Source organism: Protopterus annectens, chromosome 6.part0 (genome assembly GCF_019279795.1).
Source record: "Protopterus annectens isolate FY-2018-M chromosome 6.part0, PAN1.0, whole genome shotgun sequence".
Classification (NCBI taxonomy): domain Eukaryota; kingdom Metazoa; phylum Chordata; order Ceratodontiformes; family Protopteridae; genus Protopterus; species Protopterus annectens.
The window spans coordinates 1,346,374,892-1,346,393,264 of record NC_056737.1 but is presented as its reverse complement, the minus strand read 5'-3'; positions in this window follow the sequence as shown (position 1 = coordinate 1,346,393,264).

Genomic DNA, 18,373 nt, shown 5'->3' with positions numbered 1-18,373 from the left:
CTGGGGAGGGACAAATTCACTTAGTGTCATTTTCACTAAATGATATAAGACTATGAGAGAATATTAACAATAAGCTGATCCAAGTCAGACAGTTGATCAGGTTAAACTGTAGAGAAAAAAAACACAATTATAAAAATCAACACCTGTACACATTTAAGGAATGCTTTTAAAGCATATCAGTTATCTATTAATGGTGCAGCACAAATCTCTGAAGTCCAGTATTTGTTAGCATCAAGGATAATGAACTTGTAGGAGTGGGTCTCATATAACAAAGCAGGTAAACAAAATAAAGAAGTCCTGGAACTAATCAAAACACCCACATTCCCATAGCATCAGCACTCACCAACAGTACTAGGCATCCTCTTTCAGCCAACATCTTGCTTCTATATTTATGATCTATTTCATACAAATACTCACTCAACTTTCTGTGCATTTTCAAGTTGTAAAGTTAAACAACACCTACACATGGACATTTATGCATGAGTAAGTTAATAGTTTAACCATAGTTAATGAACTTTGCTTACAGATATACAGCAAGTATGATTAAAATTAACAGCATCATTCTTTAAGAATCACTGTCAAATCAATACTTTTGATTCAGTGCAATAGAACCATTTGCATTTAAAATCTATTACTAAAAATGCTTTCATCTGCAGGCTTGTGTTATCCACCTTTAATAACAATCACCCCTGCATGAATGATGGATACACACCTTTTATACCTAGAACCAAGAACCTGCACTTAACAATTTAATTTAGCTGCTAAGCTAAATCATTCTGTTACCTTGCTTTTTAAAAGTACTAGGTGCTCTGATGTTTAATTTTCATAGTATAAATGGTCTTTTCTACAGCAAGTTACAGACAAACGTATAGAATAATGTTATCTGAAAAACAAGTGATCAAATTATTTTTATGTTTTCCGGAGACTGGATTTCATACCTTTAGAGAAAAAGTTATTGTTGCATTAATATGGGCATGTATTTAGTATTCTGGATTGCTCCATAGATTCTTTTAACCAAATTTCAGAATATCTTTCAAATGTCTTTGTAGCCTAAGACAAAAGATGCTCTTTCACTAAATGCTTCATCTAATTTAGTTCATTGAATGTACTATTGATTCATAATTATGTTTGCAGTTGTAAAACTCTGCCATAGTATGCACCAATAAATATATTTTCCTCATAACACATAGGTTTTGTTGTCTATTGTAATCTAGTGTTTCCAGACAGCACAGAAGATTAAAGCCATGTGCTTTACTGAGCTGCTTTCTCTATTGTCGGATACATAGTTTGATTTCTTTCACCTCCATTTGTTTGCAGTGTGACTCTGAGCAAGTCACTTACCTAGGTACTGCTGCCAGATCATCCCCGAAATGGAACACTTGTGTCCAGTGGGCTTATCTGGTCAACAAATAAAAATAAATATGCCAGTATAATATTAAGCATCGTATCAAATAGGATGACAAATTTTAAGATACAAAGCCATCCAGCTTTCATCATCTTTACTCTAACAACTATATTAAAGTTGTTTATTTTATTTGCATTTCTAAAAAGAGAACAGGAAGACAGAGAGAGAGAAAGGGTGAGGGAGAGAGAGAGAAAAGCAATGTCTTGAAAATGATTCTGTGAATCCAGGTACTACAAATTATTTTATTATAGTGAGAGAACAGACTATTTTGCTCAGAAAAATATTGTCAAATTTGAAATAACTGGAAAATAGACAGATCTTGTTTCATTAAAAAACTGTGATGTCAGATAATATTGTTATCAGTAGGACTGATGAAAGATTGGGGGGGCTATCCATCACTCACTATAAAATTACTTTGATTCTTCCTGTTATAGTGTTGTTTTTCTTTTTCTTTCCTTTTTTTTTTTTTTTTTGTTAAACAATAACATTTAGAACTGAGTTCCTCTTCTAGAAATGATTGTGCATCTAATGCACATATATAGTAAATCTTGAATTGCAGTGGTAAATTTCATTTATAGGTTCATAGGTTCATAGGTAGGTACTAGGCTATCGGCCCTGGGCCTATACAAGCCCAGCCAAAAAGGTACCCTGGCTTTTGCCACCCAAGAAAATATTTTCCTGTGCCCCTGTCGAGCAGAGCCACAGAAGTGATCCCCAGGGTGAATTTCCTATTTCCCATCCAAACATCAAGAATTTTCTTGAAGAGTGCTAATGAGGAGCTTTGTTTGATATAGATAGGTAGTTTATTCCAGACTATGAAGGTGAAAACTTCTAAAACCAGTAGAAAAGGCTTATTTCAACTTTAAAGGCCAGTAAAGGTTTGACATTCATTTTTAACTATTTTGTGTTGGGAGAAGAAGTCAGCATTAGATAAAAAATAATTTTCTAGATAACATTTGCAAACATTTATAAATTAGGAAGTAAAATTTATAATCAGTGGACATTCTCTAATATGTTAACAGAATGTAAGATGACAATGTAATTATGTTATATACATGTACAAGCGTGGTATAATTCAGGTTTGATGCCTTTAGTTTCAATGGAATTTAAAAGGTTTGGATAGCACAGCATCATGAACATGATGTGTGTAAGCCTAAAATCTGCCATCTTAAAGCATTTGGAGAGCAGCTTCTTCCCATCATGCTAGGCCATTCTGTCCTACTTCATGAGTGTCACAGACCTTTGGAAGAAGGCATCATGACTAGTAGAAGACTAGCCCATTGAAGGATGCCACGGATGCTAATTCAGTACAGGGAAATGGAACATGTTGGGTGAATAAACTCTGGATAGTTAAAACAGCAACTTCTCAGAGAAAAATAAAGTGAACAAAGGGATGAAGCAAATCAAAGCCTGGCTCTGAGATACACTGCTTAGGGATGTTTAAAAAAGCAGTAGAAGTCTCAGTGGGACATGATGGACCTTATTCAACTGGTCACATTTAAAAGGTGGAAGGTGCCTGGAAAATATATGATTTAAGCTGTTCTAAAGCACAGACTGGATACAAAGATATTACTTTCCAGGAGACATAACTTTGATTTTTCTTAGAAAAGTAATAGAAAACCTTCTAAATAATTAACCTATAAGGCACCAAAGGCCAGTGGGTTGCTCTGTCTCTGATTTTATGGCTTCATAGAGGGACATTCCTGTTACTGCACTCTGTTCCAGTATTATCATCAGGTCACATCTATAAGGCCCATACAACTGGAAAAGCTGACATTAAACTGAGGTATGGGCATACTTTCAAAACTAGTACACTGAGTAGATAGCTCAGTGAGAGGTAAGGAACAGAGGGTGATGGTTATGGGGTATTGTCATCTGCAAGGCAAGACATAAATATGTATGAAGGCTATGTCTGTTTGCAAATGACATGGAAATGGGAGTCATGGTAACAGATGTGGGTGGGAGGATGCAGGAGTAACCCAATAGGTTCAGCTGGCAGATATTAATGTGACAGATTGGATTTAATGCAAAAATATGCACGATAATGCACTTGACAAGAAGACCCTAAACAAGGCTAACTATTGGTTTTGTCTGTTTTAGGAAGAATGGAAGAAGAAAACAATGTCAAAGTATTTCCAAGAATGAACCATTCTGCTTAATGCATAAGGACACATTTAAGTGAAACACAGATTTTAATTTAATAGTATAAGCCAGTGACTTCGGGAACTAAAGATAACCTTTCTGCAATAGAGAATATTGATAACACCTCACCTGTAATCTGGTATGCAGTTAAGGAAGCAGTTCCTCAAGAAATAAGTTGAAATGGTTAAGGGGCCAGAGAATTTTAATTAAATTGTTCATGAGGGCTGGGAGATAAGGTATGTGGATAGACTCTTCAACTTGAGCATATACAGGATGAAGACAGAAGGATGGGGGAAACATGATCTGGGGTGTCAGAATCCTGAAAAGGAAGGTTAGTGCTTGGAACTCAGGAGAAAGGGCAGGCATTGGCATGTCTGACCTTCTGAGGTTAGTGACTAGTCTGAAACAGGTCAACAGGTACATCTGATTTAAACAGCATATATGCATAAAATAGATGGTGGCACACACTTTAAACTCTGATTTCTAAATGCATACATGCATAGCTCTTACAGGTCATTTAGATGTTTTTCCATATCTCTTTATGACCCTTCAGTCATTTGATATCTCACATTGTATTTCATATTTTGTGCTCTGTATTTCTTTTATTCAGATGTCTGCTGTTGCCCATTTTCTGAACTTGTCAAATGTTTTCGCTTTTCTTGGTTTTTCTGTGTATGTGTTCCATATCTTGATCTCTTTTCCTTTATCCAACATTTTTTAGTGTAATTTTACTTAATATGGCTTTATCTTTATTATTTTCCATGTAAAATGATACCTTTCTTTGTATAATTTTATCCCCAGATAGTTTCTTAAATAAATATCTATCTTGACCTTATACACAATATAATGTTGCCTTTAATGTGCCTGTATAACAAAGTGTTCATCTGTAATCATTTTAATCTTCTTGGGCATTCCTAATTTGCCAACCCTGTTAGGTTCCTGCCTAAGACTGTTTTCTGTTCATACTACTTTTGTAAGGTACCCATTTAGATGTATTATATACCATCCTATTTTTTTAAGCAGACACAGCATTCCTTCTTGTTCTCTAGAATTTATAAACACATAAGAAAATAACTTTACAGCATCCCTATATATGTTCAAAATGTGCCCTCCATATTTAATGTTCATATCTATCCAAATTTGACAAATCCTTATCACTATAAGACTGTGGGTTCTACTTCTACACCAGGATGCTAACACTGCTGCAGAGTATAAGAGGTGTGCTGCACTTTTGAGCATGCCAGCCTTTGGATGAGTTGTTAAACTAAGGTCGCATCCACCTTAGTTTGTGGTAGCACAGGTAGATATAAAATTTCCCACATTACTTATCGAAAGTAAGGAAAGTTCTCTTGTACCCTGGATAATTTCCCCTAGTTAATATGAATACCACCTTGGGTCCCCCCTGAAAAGAAGACACCGACCTAGTAGAATGAACCTGATCAACAAAGAATAAATAAATATGTCCCCACACTGTGTTCCATTCTTGTAAGGTTCTTTTTCTTTTTCTCAATAGTATGACTTTGTTCATGTTAAATTTCCTTTCTTGTTCTCATTAATCTAACTTTATTCATGTTTAAAACTAGAGCATGTTACTTGACTTTTTTGCCTACTTTGTCTTAGGTTGTTTGAATCCCTTGTATGTTACTGGTTTTATTATACACACCACAAGTAGAACGTCACCGCTTTTTTTTTACTATTCCCTTATTCATAGGTATGTACAAAGTCCAAGTAACAAGACAGTGCAGCAAATGTTTACATTTTTATGCAGTTTTCCTTTATATGCATGACTTTGGTGGAGTAGATGATAAAAGTAAAATAGTACTTACAGAGGCCTATAGACAACAGTATAGCTTTCTTCCCAATACCAGCAACAGGGAACAGAAAGTAGCTTTACCTTCAATTCCAGCAGCAAGGAGCAATAAAACAGCTTCACCTTCTACCCAGGGCAGTAATAAGCCCAGATCTTGAGCAAATGGCTCTTCAGAGAATATTATTACTGTGTCATCCAGGTAGACTGCTGCATATCTGGTATTGGGTCCATGGACTTTATCTATCAGCCCTTAAATGTTGTTGGCACTCCATGGAGATCAAATGGCAATACTTTGTAATGGAAGAGCTCAACAGGCATGGATACTGTCATTTTTCCCTTAGCATCTCAGTCTAGTGGGATTTGCCATTTAAACAAAATAAAGTTTAAAAACAAACCAAAAACTCTGTAATGGTACAGTGGAAACAGGCACAGACAAAGCCCAATAATAAATCCAAGTATTTAATGAATCGCTTGTCGTTATTATAGATACAGTAACTTCATCAGATAACATTTGAAAATGTTTTAAAACACATTTAAATAAAGTCTTTAAAACATCATATGACTTTAAATCTTAAAAATAATCACTACACTAATTTTAACTCCAATCATTTAAAACAGTTTTAAGCAGCTTAACATCTATTTGTCAACAACAAAATTATACATGCGGCTAGGTAATTCATCAACGCTGACTGTCATTTTTCACTCTCTTTAGATGTTTAAAACTAATTTTACCCCCTCAAATTTTTAAGTTTTAACAGGCACAAAAATGTTAGCATTGAATGCCTTTAGCAACCCCGGACTAAACGAGGCATGTAACATTTTGTGCCTGTTAAAACTTAGAGTAGTGATTATTTTTAAGATTTAAAGTTTCATTTAATTATGCTACAGCATTTGACAGTAATGCTTTGAGGCTTGTATACCTTTAATTTCGTGTCCTGTATTGTGATTTTTTCAAGTGCACTGTTCTGGTTGGCTTAATGAGGTCATATGATGTTTTAAAGACTTTATTTAAATGTGTTTTAAAACATTTTCAAATGTTATCTGATGAATTTACTGTATCTACAGTAACGAAAAGTGCTTCATTAAATACTTGGATTTATTATTGGGTTTTGTCTGTGCCTGTTTCCACTGTGCCATTACAGAGATTTTGGGATTTGCCATTTACCGTTGGTTAAGTCCAAAGTGGTCAGAAACATAGCCTGCTCAGTTTCTCAATCTGTTTATTCACTTGCTGTACAGAATATGAATCAAACTTAGATGTGATGTTTAGCTTCCTGAAGTAATTGCAAACTTACAGACTCCTCAGGCTTGGCTACCAGTATAGTGAGACTATTGCATTCATTCTGAGATTCTTCTATAACCTCAAGTTTAAACATGTTTTATACTTCATCCCTAACTGCTTATTTTTTGGGAATCAGGCTTTCAGTGTGATACTAAATGTGCTTTCTCTCCAGATACAATCTTTACGTTATGTTGAATTAATCTGGTTTTACCAGAAAACTCTGAGAACATACCCCATTTCAAACTACAGATTATTGTGTTTAATGTTTCTGACAGACTGCATTGTGCCTACTTTGACTTGAGGACATGCTGTGGGAACCTTAAATTCCCAGCAAACCATCAGACAGTAGGGAGAATTAAAAAAAGAAAGAAAGAAAAATCCCTGTTGTTGTTTGTTGGTCAGTACTGGCAGTTTTTGACTGTCTTAGTGTGAGACCTGACCTTAATAAGTTAAGCAGGGGGTGCTTAACATTCATTAAATATATTTACTGCAAAAAGTTCAGCAGACATTTCTATCCATGGTTTCAGAATACTTATGTGGTATAACTGGTCTGCCTTTCTTTTTTTTTTAGCTGCCTCTTGTTATAATTTAACTCACTTGCTTTCTATATTACTTCACAAGTGCATTGCTACTTTGCAATGGATTTATTTTCAACAGTGGGTAGTAATACAAGTATTACATCTCCTGGTTTGAACTCTCTCAGAAAAGCATTTCTGTTATATGTTCTCTGTTGTACCTGCTGTGGCCTACTCATACCTTCTATACTATTAGGTAGATAGGTCAAGAACTACTAACTCCCTATTAAGGGAGTTATAGTTATTGACCTATCCTGCAGATTCATAAAACATTCTACCATATTTTTAAAGAGCAGAACAAACAAGCAAAAAACACTAACCACTGAAGACTGCGTGATCTGATGAAGGCATAGCTGATCCTGTTTGTTTGTGAGGATTTACATCCTGTTGTTTGAAGGATTTTATTTGTTCTTTATTAAATTGTGCTGGTTTTATTTTGATTTTATCTCCTGAACATGCATTCTACTCTCCCTTCATGGTGATATTGCAGTGCTTGTGTTTAATCTTAATATTTCTAAAGAGGAGTGTTTTCCCCTTCCATGTTTTATCAGCATGCTTCTGGGATGTCTGTTATACAGCAATCCAGTTGGTGTGAATCCAGTTAAGGTTTCAGTTCTCATTTTACAGCAAAAAAAAAAAAAAGGTATGGAGCAGCTGGTCCTATTTTTTAACCATCTCTATACATTTTCATTTATATGGCAGGTCCTTGTTTCTTTCATCTATTTCTGTAACTTTTCATAACATATATTGTAAAGATTTGTTAAACTATTCAAGTAGCCCATCTGTTTCAGGGAGATATACAAATGTCCATAGCTGTTTCACTTTAAAGCACTACCAAAGCTCATGCACTACTTGTGACATGAAAGGGATGCCATGGTCAGTAAGAACCTCTCAGGGATTTCAAACCCTAGGGAAGACCACTACTAATTCCTTTATTATGGACTTTGCATTGTCTCTTCACAGAGGTAGTACCTCATGAAATTTTGTTGCATAATCAGTAATTACTAGAGAATACTTATGGCCATTATTCAGTTTCACAAGACAAACCACAATATCCATTGTTGGGCATTTAGAAAAGATCTCGACAATAATGGAGAACACTGGACTGAAATAGTATATTTGCATGAGGGTTGAAATATTACTACAGGAGAGTAGTTGTACACATGCACTGCTGTTATAGCGCTGAAAATCACTGTCACACTGATACTGTTTCAGTCCAGTGTTCTCCATTATCGCCTATAATTTGTAATTATTGTCATTATATTAAATGTAATGTACCACCTTTTCCCTAAAAGTCACCTTTGCCTGTAACACCTACTGGTCTTTTTTTAGTGAATCCATCAGGAGTGATACGGACACCAAAGTGGCACGTAAGTGTGAACAACAAAGGGAAAGAGAAAAGCAAGAACCTTAAAATAACATTAGAGTATGGGTTTGATATTTTAAACCTAACTGATGAATTTGTGTCACCTGAACTGATTTTGTTTCTTAAAAAAAGGTTTTAATTCTGTCCCTAGCAATTCAGTTAATATTCCAAGACTTATTGCCTTCTAGTCGTATGTTAGGAAACTCAGCTTGAGTTTTGTAATGGCACAGGTACCCTGTATTGCAAGAGAGGGAGAATTGCTGAGAAAGAGAAACACTTTTAACCCTCCTTTAAACAGTACTCTTCAAGTTTTCACCAGTTTTTGTGAAAGTGGCTTTAGGAACCAGTTCCAAAGGCGACAAGTGAGGGACAATTTGGCTATACCAGAAAGAGGGGCTTTACAAGATTTTATTGGAAGGAAAGATTTGAGACTAATGAGGGTAGATAAAGGAGGTATGCTTGTGATTATGACTAATGGTGATTATCAGCAAGCCATCGTGGAATTGCTGAGTGATGAGAGAAATGTCAAACTGTCCATCATTGTGATTAAAGAGAGCTATTATAACATAAATTTGACACTCTTAGACATTCACTCAAAGAAATTTAGATCAGAACACTTACAATTGTTTACAATTTTATCATCCATAAATGGCTTCCCTTTTTTGGGATTGCTAAAGTTCACAAAGATTGGGTTAAGCCTCCTTTCAGACCAATAGTCTCTGCACCTTTTTCCAAGATTGAATCCATTTCCATTTGGTTGGATCAACGGTTGAATCTCATTGTCCAAAAATCTAGACTCTATTTGCATGATTCTTAGCACTTGCTGGACTTGCTTAGGGAGCAGGTGCAGGTCAATGGGGAATTCTATTTTTCCTCTCTAGATATCTAATCTTTGTATACAGTCATCAACCAGTTAACTGGCATTGATTTTTTTTGTGGGAATATTTAGTCAACAACTCCAATTTTGATGGTGACAAAGTCAATACCATGTGTGAATTAATGGAGCTGGTGTTAGAAAACAATTTTTTCTGCTTTGGCAAGAAATATTTCAAGAAAAGACAGGTATGGCAATGGAGGTCAGGGAGGCCCCGGCTTTTGCCGACATTGTCATGTCCACTTGGGAATAAAAATTCTTGGAAGAACACAAACTATCTGGTAAGATTTTGTTTTATAGAAGATTTATCGACAATTTGATTTTTTTGTGGAAAGGAAGCAGAGAAGAATTTTGGAGTTTTGTAAACTATTTGAATAACACCACTTCTTTTCTAAGATTTACTGTAGGAGGGTTTGGATAGTGTCTAAATTACTTAGGTATTCAGTTGTCATTTGATGTCCAGACTGGTCATTTTGTGAGTAAAATTTTCAGAAAAGAAAGTTGTACGAATCAATATTTGCATCATGACAGTCTCCATCCACACCACATGAAGAGGAATGTGGTCAAAGGTCAATTCAGTTGAGTAGATTGACTTCAAATATTGGAGTATTTGCTGAAGAAGTGACTTTACTCAAAAAGGTATTCGTAGAAAGAGGTTACAGTGAAGATTAGTTAGCATGAATAGAACTTGAGGTACAGAAATTAAGATTTGATGTTGCATGTTCAATATTGTGTTATGATGATTTTCACATAGCAGCTGGACAATCACACTTTCTGGATGCAAGTGGAACATATTGCAAATATTTTTTGTCTTTCCCATTGCCCATATGTCAAGAAATGTGGGAAGTTAAACAGTGCATACAAGAAAATTGGAAAGTTATCTTGAGCAACAATGATTTAACGGAAGAGATAGGTAATAGATGTATGCTTTTTTTCAAAAAAAACTGTCAACATTAAAACATTATGTGAGAGGAATGAGAAGGTAGAAGTAAAGAAAAGAACATCATTACCTCCGGGACTTTACAATGTGGACATTATAAGCAATGGCGTCACATTTGTAACTCTCCTTTCATCCATTTCAAACATTTGGACATGACTATATGGGCTAGAGAGAGAGATATGACTGTTCATCCAACCATGTGGTGTATGCAGCTATTTATGAATCATGTTGTTGTTTTTACATGGCAAAACTATCAGGCATTTAAAAAGAAGAATCTACAAACACTTGTTAGCCACCAAGAAGAAGGATTTTAGTAATGCTTTGGCTAAGCACACTGTTACATGTAAACATTTCAAGAAATGTTCTTTTTTTTGTTTTAGATTCTGCTTCTGTCGAGGATTTCAGTGATGACATCAAGACACTACTAGAGTATAAAGAGACACTCTGGCAGATCAGGCTGAATGTGATAAACTGCCAGGTTTAAATAAATCAATCAATCAATATCAAGTGTTTTTTAGTAAGATAAAGGATTTAAAGATGAGATTTTTTATGGTAGTTTACTAATTTTAGTCATAAATCATTTGCTAACAAGTAATACTGCTCAAACAAACTTAACTGCATACAGTTTAGAGCATGCGTGACTAGTAACCAATAGTATTATGATTTTGGAGCAATGCCCACTTTTAGACTGCTTGCATTGGTGTCTACTTTACGAGTACACCAAAAGCGCAAAATATCGAAAATGTAAACGGAGATCTCCGTAGGTGATACACTAGTTTAAATTCTTTTTTTTTTTGTGTGTATTTTTTTTTTGGATTTCGATTGTTTAATAGTTCGATGCATATGGTTCGATCCATATGCATTTGAGCTATTACACATTCGAGGTCCTAAAGTAGACCCCTTGCATTGGTTGTCTTTATCACATGATTATTTGAATGTCTTTTTAAGGAGTGTGTGTTTTAGAAACTTTTCTGATGAAGTTCTTGTTGAAACATTAAAGAGAATGAAAGTGGTAAGAAAAAGTAGGGAAGACTGTTACAGCACCTACACCACATCCATGCACTCCATAAAAAATACAAACAAATATGTTAATTATGCTTATTTTATTTTATTTTATTTTTATTTCACATTTGTTGACCGGGCTAATCTAACTGGATACAGGTCCATTTTCAGTAAAGGCCCGGGGAGATAAGCTCCACTTTAAACTAAATAAATCAAGACAAACAAACAAAAGTCCATGCAATATATAAAGTACATATACTTGAAGAATTTCTTCATCAACTTGAGTTATACAGTACTAAAAATATACAGATTGTGACTACTGAGTTTAATAAGGTAAAATACAGTATTATTACCAAGGGAAAGAGATAGTTATTCAACATTAGTATATTGGGAATGAATGTGCCTTTATAAAGATGTAAATTGGTTATGAAAAAGTGTATAACACTGAGTAGTGAGAGAATTATTGAATGTATGTACATGAAGAAGTAATTACAGTCATAGTGAAAGAAATAGATTGGTTAATATACAAGGTGGTAAGATAAGAGCTCACTGAAGAAGGCAAAGGTTGTTAGTAGCATACTCAGTGATAGCATCTTGGGAAATAAGATACTAAGAAGGGGTGAGGGATGAATTTGCTAATACTGCAACGTGGGTTATTGGAGGAGAGTTATAGAATAATGTTGTATGGGGGGGGTTAGTCAGGGTTGTTTTTAGTTGAATCTTTAGTTGCTTTTTTAAAGAGTGGTAATGATGAGAGAGATGTAAGTTTAGTGGGAAGCTTGTTGCTTATTATAAACATACAGAAGAAGGGTCACTAGATGCCCTGTTTTTGAATATGTAGAATAATGTTAAAGCATATTATTCCATAGTAAAAAGTTATCAGAGGCATTTAAGCAACATTATTATTTTCATTAACTTATCTGGTTGTCCTATCAAATGTGTACCTCTGCAGTGCAGTCACTGCAATACAGGACATTACCTGGCTGATCCTGATTAAAAAAATCTATTCTATGTTCTGGTAAGATATTTTTTTTCTCTGATTTCCTCCAATTACTTGCCCACAAATGGGCAGTTCAGTTATTAGTGCTTTTTTCACAGACCTATGATGTTTGTGTGTGTGTGTGCGTGCGTGCGTGTATGTGTGTGTGTGTGTGTGTGTGTGTGTGTGTGTGTGTGTGTGTGTGTGTGTGTGTGTGTGTGTGTGTGTGTGTGTGTGTGTGTGTGTGTGTGTGTGTGTGTGTATGTGTGTGTGTGTGTGTTTTAAGACTCTTTTCTTTTGGGGCTGCCACTGACCTGATGCTATTGTGACACTATTTTGGAATTCAACAGTTAAGGTTTGCAATTTTGCATTACTTTTATTCTTTTACCCTTATTTATTGCACTTTTTGCTTACATTTGTTTTGCTTTACATTTTTATTTTAAATTTGTTTTTATCTTGGAGTTTTAAAAGTAAGTATTTAGGACAAGTTAGGAAATATTTATTTTTGTTCTCTGCTCTTATTGCAACGAGATTAAAATTAGGCTACTGTGGGAGGTGATAAGAAGTAGTAGTCATTATTTAAGGAAAACAGAACAGGATAAGGTTTTAATCTTTTTGAACTGCTGCTGACCTGCTGCTGTTGCAAGACTAAGTTTCAAAAGCATCCACACTTTTTCTGTTGTGCTATTAAAATCAGTGGCTTTTAATTAGCCTGTCCCTTTTGTATATTTGACTTTGGAAGCTCCACCCAGTCTCATGACTTTGGAAGCTCCACCCAGTCTCTTCTTGTCGGCTCATGCTAGTCAGCAATAGAAGTTCAAACTAGGAAGGACTTCTGCTTAGACTGTTAAAACTTCAGCTAGTATCTCTCCTTCCTAGCTAAGGTCTACCCTTACTTCCATAATCAGCACATATTGCCCCTGTCCAAGAGGGGCACAAGTGGAACCCCTGGGGAGAATTTACTGTTACCCATCCAATCATCCAGATTGCGTTTGAAGAGGGCCAATAAGGTGCTCTGTTTCACATGAAGTGGGAGTCTGTTCCAAAGTTGTGGTACTCCGTGGGAGACAAATTTGTCCCTGCAGCAGGTTCTATTAATGTCATATACCAGGTTAAGGTCTTTAGAGTGAGGAACCATTGTACCATTTGACTTACGGATATGCAGCATTTCCAATAAAGCAGGGCCTGAGATTACCTTATATGCAAGGCAGAGATTTGCCTCTGAGTAGTCTGTATAAAACAGAATAAAGGGACAGTGATTTAAGATGATCCACATAGGACAGTTGCTGAAGACCTTGAATTTTCCTTGTGAGGATGGTCTCTCCAATTGCTGCAGGTATTTGGAAAGGTACGTATTAAAGGGGGCATTGTAGTCAATTAGTGGCCCGATGAGAGACAAGTACAGGGAGGCTGTAACTTCTTTTTTTTTCTGGAGGCAATGCATTTACTTATGAGATGAGCAATACAGAATGCCCTTCTTCCCATTGTGGAGACATGGTGATCAAAGGTAAGGTTGCTGTCAACCTGTGTGCCCAGGTCTCTCACCACTGAGTGTGTACTTAGGCTGTTGCTATTAATGTGTTAGTTAGCAGGAACATCACTCTTATTGAAAGGGATGATAATACATTTTTTGCATTGAGTTTAAGGCTATAACATTGGCACCAATCATTTGTTTGTGTAAAACCCTCTTGTAGGATGTTGACATCATTTGGAGATTCTATGACTGCTCCCACTTTGCAGTCATCAGCAAACGTTTTCAGCCACAGATCTTTAGATTTTGCTTGTACTTTGGAGAAATAGATTCCAAACAGTAGAGGTCCCAGGACTGATCCCTGTGCAACACTACTGGTTACAGTTCTGCTGTTGGAGGTGGATTCCCCTGTTTTGACTACGTATATGTTCTATCAGTGAGCCAGTTAGCGACCCATCTAACAAACCTAGCTGGGTGAGTTTGTCAATGATGCCTGAGTGGGGGATTGTGTCAAAAGTCTTGGCTAAGTCTAGGTAGGCTGTATGCACATATTTTCCCTCATCAAGGTCCTTGGTAACTGTCTCAAAATAGACCATCAGTTTAACAGGCATGATCTCCCTTTGACAAATCCAAACTGAGTAGGTATTTGGAGATCAGCTGTATCTATGTTGATAAGGTCCATGATGACTTGCTTCATGGCCTTTCAGATAAGGCTAGTCAGGCTAATAGATCTATAGTTCCTGGGGTCAGTGGATGCACCACCTTTGTGCAAGGGAATAACGGTGGCCATTTTCCATTCATCTGGGATAAAGCCAGTGCTTAAACTATGATTGAAAAGAGTACCCAATGGTGCCACTAATTCTTGTTGGAGCCCATGTAAGATGCAGCCTGGGATGTTATTAGGTTCCATAGATGCCATAGGATATGTGTGGTGGAGACAGGGAAGTGAAGTTTTCACAGAACCTGTCAGCCAACAGGTTAGCTATGTCCACAGGCTCAGTATATGTGGTACCATTAACTACCAGTCTGGCACAAATGTGGGCCTTTCCTTTTAGGTTGCAAATGTAACTAAAGAACACCTTATGGTTGTCCTTGGTTGAGGAAGCTAATCTGGATTTGTAATTTGCTTTGGAGGAGTTCACAAGAAGTCTTATTTGTTTGTTTAAGCTGAGGAGGGAGTGTTTCCAGTTTAGGGCTCACTCCCTCTTATTCTTAGACAGCAATGGTTTCCTCTTATTGTAAAACCTGTTAATGGCAGTTGTCCAGCAGGCAGGTTTGCTCTTCTTTGAGGAGCTTCTTTTGGTCCTATCAGCTACCGCCCAGTCAATGCAGTTATACAGGTGTTTGTATAAAGCATTGGTGTAGAACTCGGCATAGTTGCCAGTTCCATCTGATGGGGGAGATGCATCCCATAAGAGGTTATAGTCTGGTCTGGAGAAGTTTTTTAGTTTAGTTGCTACTAGGGGAGTCAGGTGTGATAATTATTTCGAATGAGACTGATGTGTGGTCAGATCTAACCAGGGAAGACCTCACAGTGAGGGTGCTACAGTGGTCCCCCATATTTGTAAGCACTAGATCCAGGATGTTGGCACCCCTTGTGGGAGTGGCAACCAGCTGATCTAGGGCATTGGAGTTAATGAAGTCAAGGAACCTTTGGACAAGTGAATTTTAGCACAAGTAATTTACCCAGCCAATGGATGGGTAGTTAAAGTCACCCAAAACCATGGTGTTCAGATGTATCTTCATAGACTCAAGTAGATCCAACTAGGCAGAGTGGGTGTCCTGATTCATGGAGGGGGTCTTGTAGCTGGCAATGACTTGAATAGGTGCCCTACCATCAGTTAATTGTACCTGGAGTATCTCCAGAGAATCATACTGTTTAACCAGTCTGGATGTGTATTTATCTTTAATGAATATTCATACACTGCCTCCTTTAGTTTTCATGCCTTCAGTTTGTGGTTTGAATGTGTGGAAGGAGGTGTAACCCGTTATGGCTGGAGTGCTTTCCGCAGCCTTGAACCAGATCTCTGTGACTGCACAAATGCCTGTGTCTTCCAAGGTGAGAACTGCTTCCAGTGAGTGCAGTTTCATGTTCAGACTCCTAGCATTTAGCAGCATAACCTTGAGATTGTTCTTAGATGGAGTTTTTACATCGGGAATTTTGTCCTTGATATGCTGCCTAAAAAAGGCACTATGGGGTGGTGAGAGCCTTAACCAGTAGCCGAAATCCCATAGGTAACAGATGAAGACCATCTCTGGCAAAGCGTTGAGGTCTGTCGATCATGTTATCCCAGTTTGACAGATACTGGATCCCCTTAGAATAACACCAGAAACTAAGCCAATTATTGAAGTCAATCATCTTCTGTTTGTATTGAGGCATCATCCTAGGTGAAGGTAAAATGCTGCTTAAGGCTAGTGACATACCTGTCTGAGAGCTCAGTCAGGTACGTCTCAAGTTGTTCACACCAACGTAAACTATGATGGAGTCATAACAGCACCTGTTGCTGAGAGACTTCAGTGCATGTGTGATATGGCAGATCCTGGCACTTGACAGAGAGTTGACCATGACCTTCTCCTTTTCCAGCCTGGTGAGAGGGACATCTGTGTGTCTAACGATGGAATCACCTATGACTAATATGTTTGGTTTTGTGTTTTGCCTTAAAGGCTTGACAGGTGAGACACTGGTGCATGAGCTATTTTGTGCATTGTGTTCTGCAGAGGAAGTGTTATGTGCGGCGTGCTTGTGCTTGTGTTTGAGAGGACTCTGGTGTTCAGGTATGTTTCTGGTGAGGACCTCCGCATATGTAGGTATGTGTGATGTGGGTTTGGGTTGACTAGGAGGTGAGGTGTGCATGCTGACAACCTGCTCATTGTCATATGTACTACCCGGTGTGTTAGAGAGCATGGATTCATGGTTCTTAATATAGTTCCATCTTGCACATGTTGAGTTTGTGTGGACTAGGAGTAGAAGGCCTTAGAAAGTTAGAGCTTTAACTTTCTTTATGAAACATATTCCCCTAATTTCTATTATACTTGAAATAGTCAGTAGTTCCACAAAGAGGCTCTGGTATGTGTTAGTTGGTACATTGCTCTGTGGGTGTAGACTTAGACTGCTTATTTTAGACAGATAACATCTCCTGTAATCAACATCAAACTCAGAGGCACAACTCCCACTACAGCCCACATTAATAAACACCTGGAACCACGGATTTGCATTTTCCAACTTTCTCTGTAATCAGCCTGGTTGAAATGGGCATCCAGGGACAATGCAGCAATTGTATCATGTTTACTGACAACACCTACTAATTTAACCAGACACAGTGTGCATAGTTGTACAATGTTACAGAAAGTCTTAACAAATAATAAACATGTGGGGGGGGGGGGCAGAGCCTAGATGGCCAACTGAGAACAGTGAATTTTGAGAGCTCTATAAACTAGTATAATAATATAGGAAAATTTTATTATTTTCAAGTTTAAAACTTCAGAAATCTATAGATAAACTAATAAACTACATAAATCTCAGTTTTGGTGGAGATATACAAAACTTTTCCTAACAAGTAACTTGGAGATATATTGAGTCACTGAATAAGAACAACTGAAGGAATTCTCATCCAGATGCTGCTTTGAAAAAAGAACTGCAATTGATGATATCTACCTTACAGGAACTATATTTGAAGATGGATAGCTTTAAAAATGACTTAGAAAACCTCAAATTAAATTCTCAAAAACAGACTGATACTCTTAAGGAACTATTACAGCAATACCATACAAAAATAACAAATATAGAGACGTCTCTAAATGACGTTGAAGGGAGACTCAAAGAGGAAGAATTCCAAAAAGAATTTCTGCTTAAACAGAATACATGGCTGCTTAACAAAATAGATGACTTAGAAAACAGGGAAAGGAGAAACAACATAAGGATCTTTGGTCTGCCTGAAAACACTGAAGAAGAAGACATTATTTCATTCTTAACAACCTGGATTCCTGAATTTTTAGACTTGAAAGAGGGACTTTCATTGGAATTGAAAGGGCACATAGCGCACTGAGGAAACCTGCTTTTAACTCAACTAATACTCCACCTAGATCTATAGTTATAACATTTCTTTCATTTCTGGACAAGGAATTAATATTAAAATCTGCTTGGAGAAACTCACCCTTAAAATACAATCAAAGCCTGATAAGGTTTGACAATGATTATTCTTCCAGAATGCTACAACAAAGGAAAAAAGTCTGGCCAATAATAAAACTGTTGAAACAAAACATTAAAGCACAGCTGGCCTTTCCAGCCAAGATAAAATACTTTTTGCCAATGAGATGAGAATCTTTAATGACTTAGAAGAAGCTGCTATATTCATCAAAAACAACAACATAGTATCTATCCCAGAAGAAATGGAATGGATGGCCCCTACTCTTAAAAGAATAAAAGAAACAAATTGGAGTGATGCTAGAAAGAAGAAATAAAAAACTGATTCCAAGATAGCTGTCCCCCCAAAAAATAACTCTTACAACAACATCTCTCAAAGTATC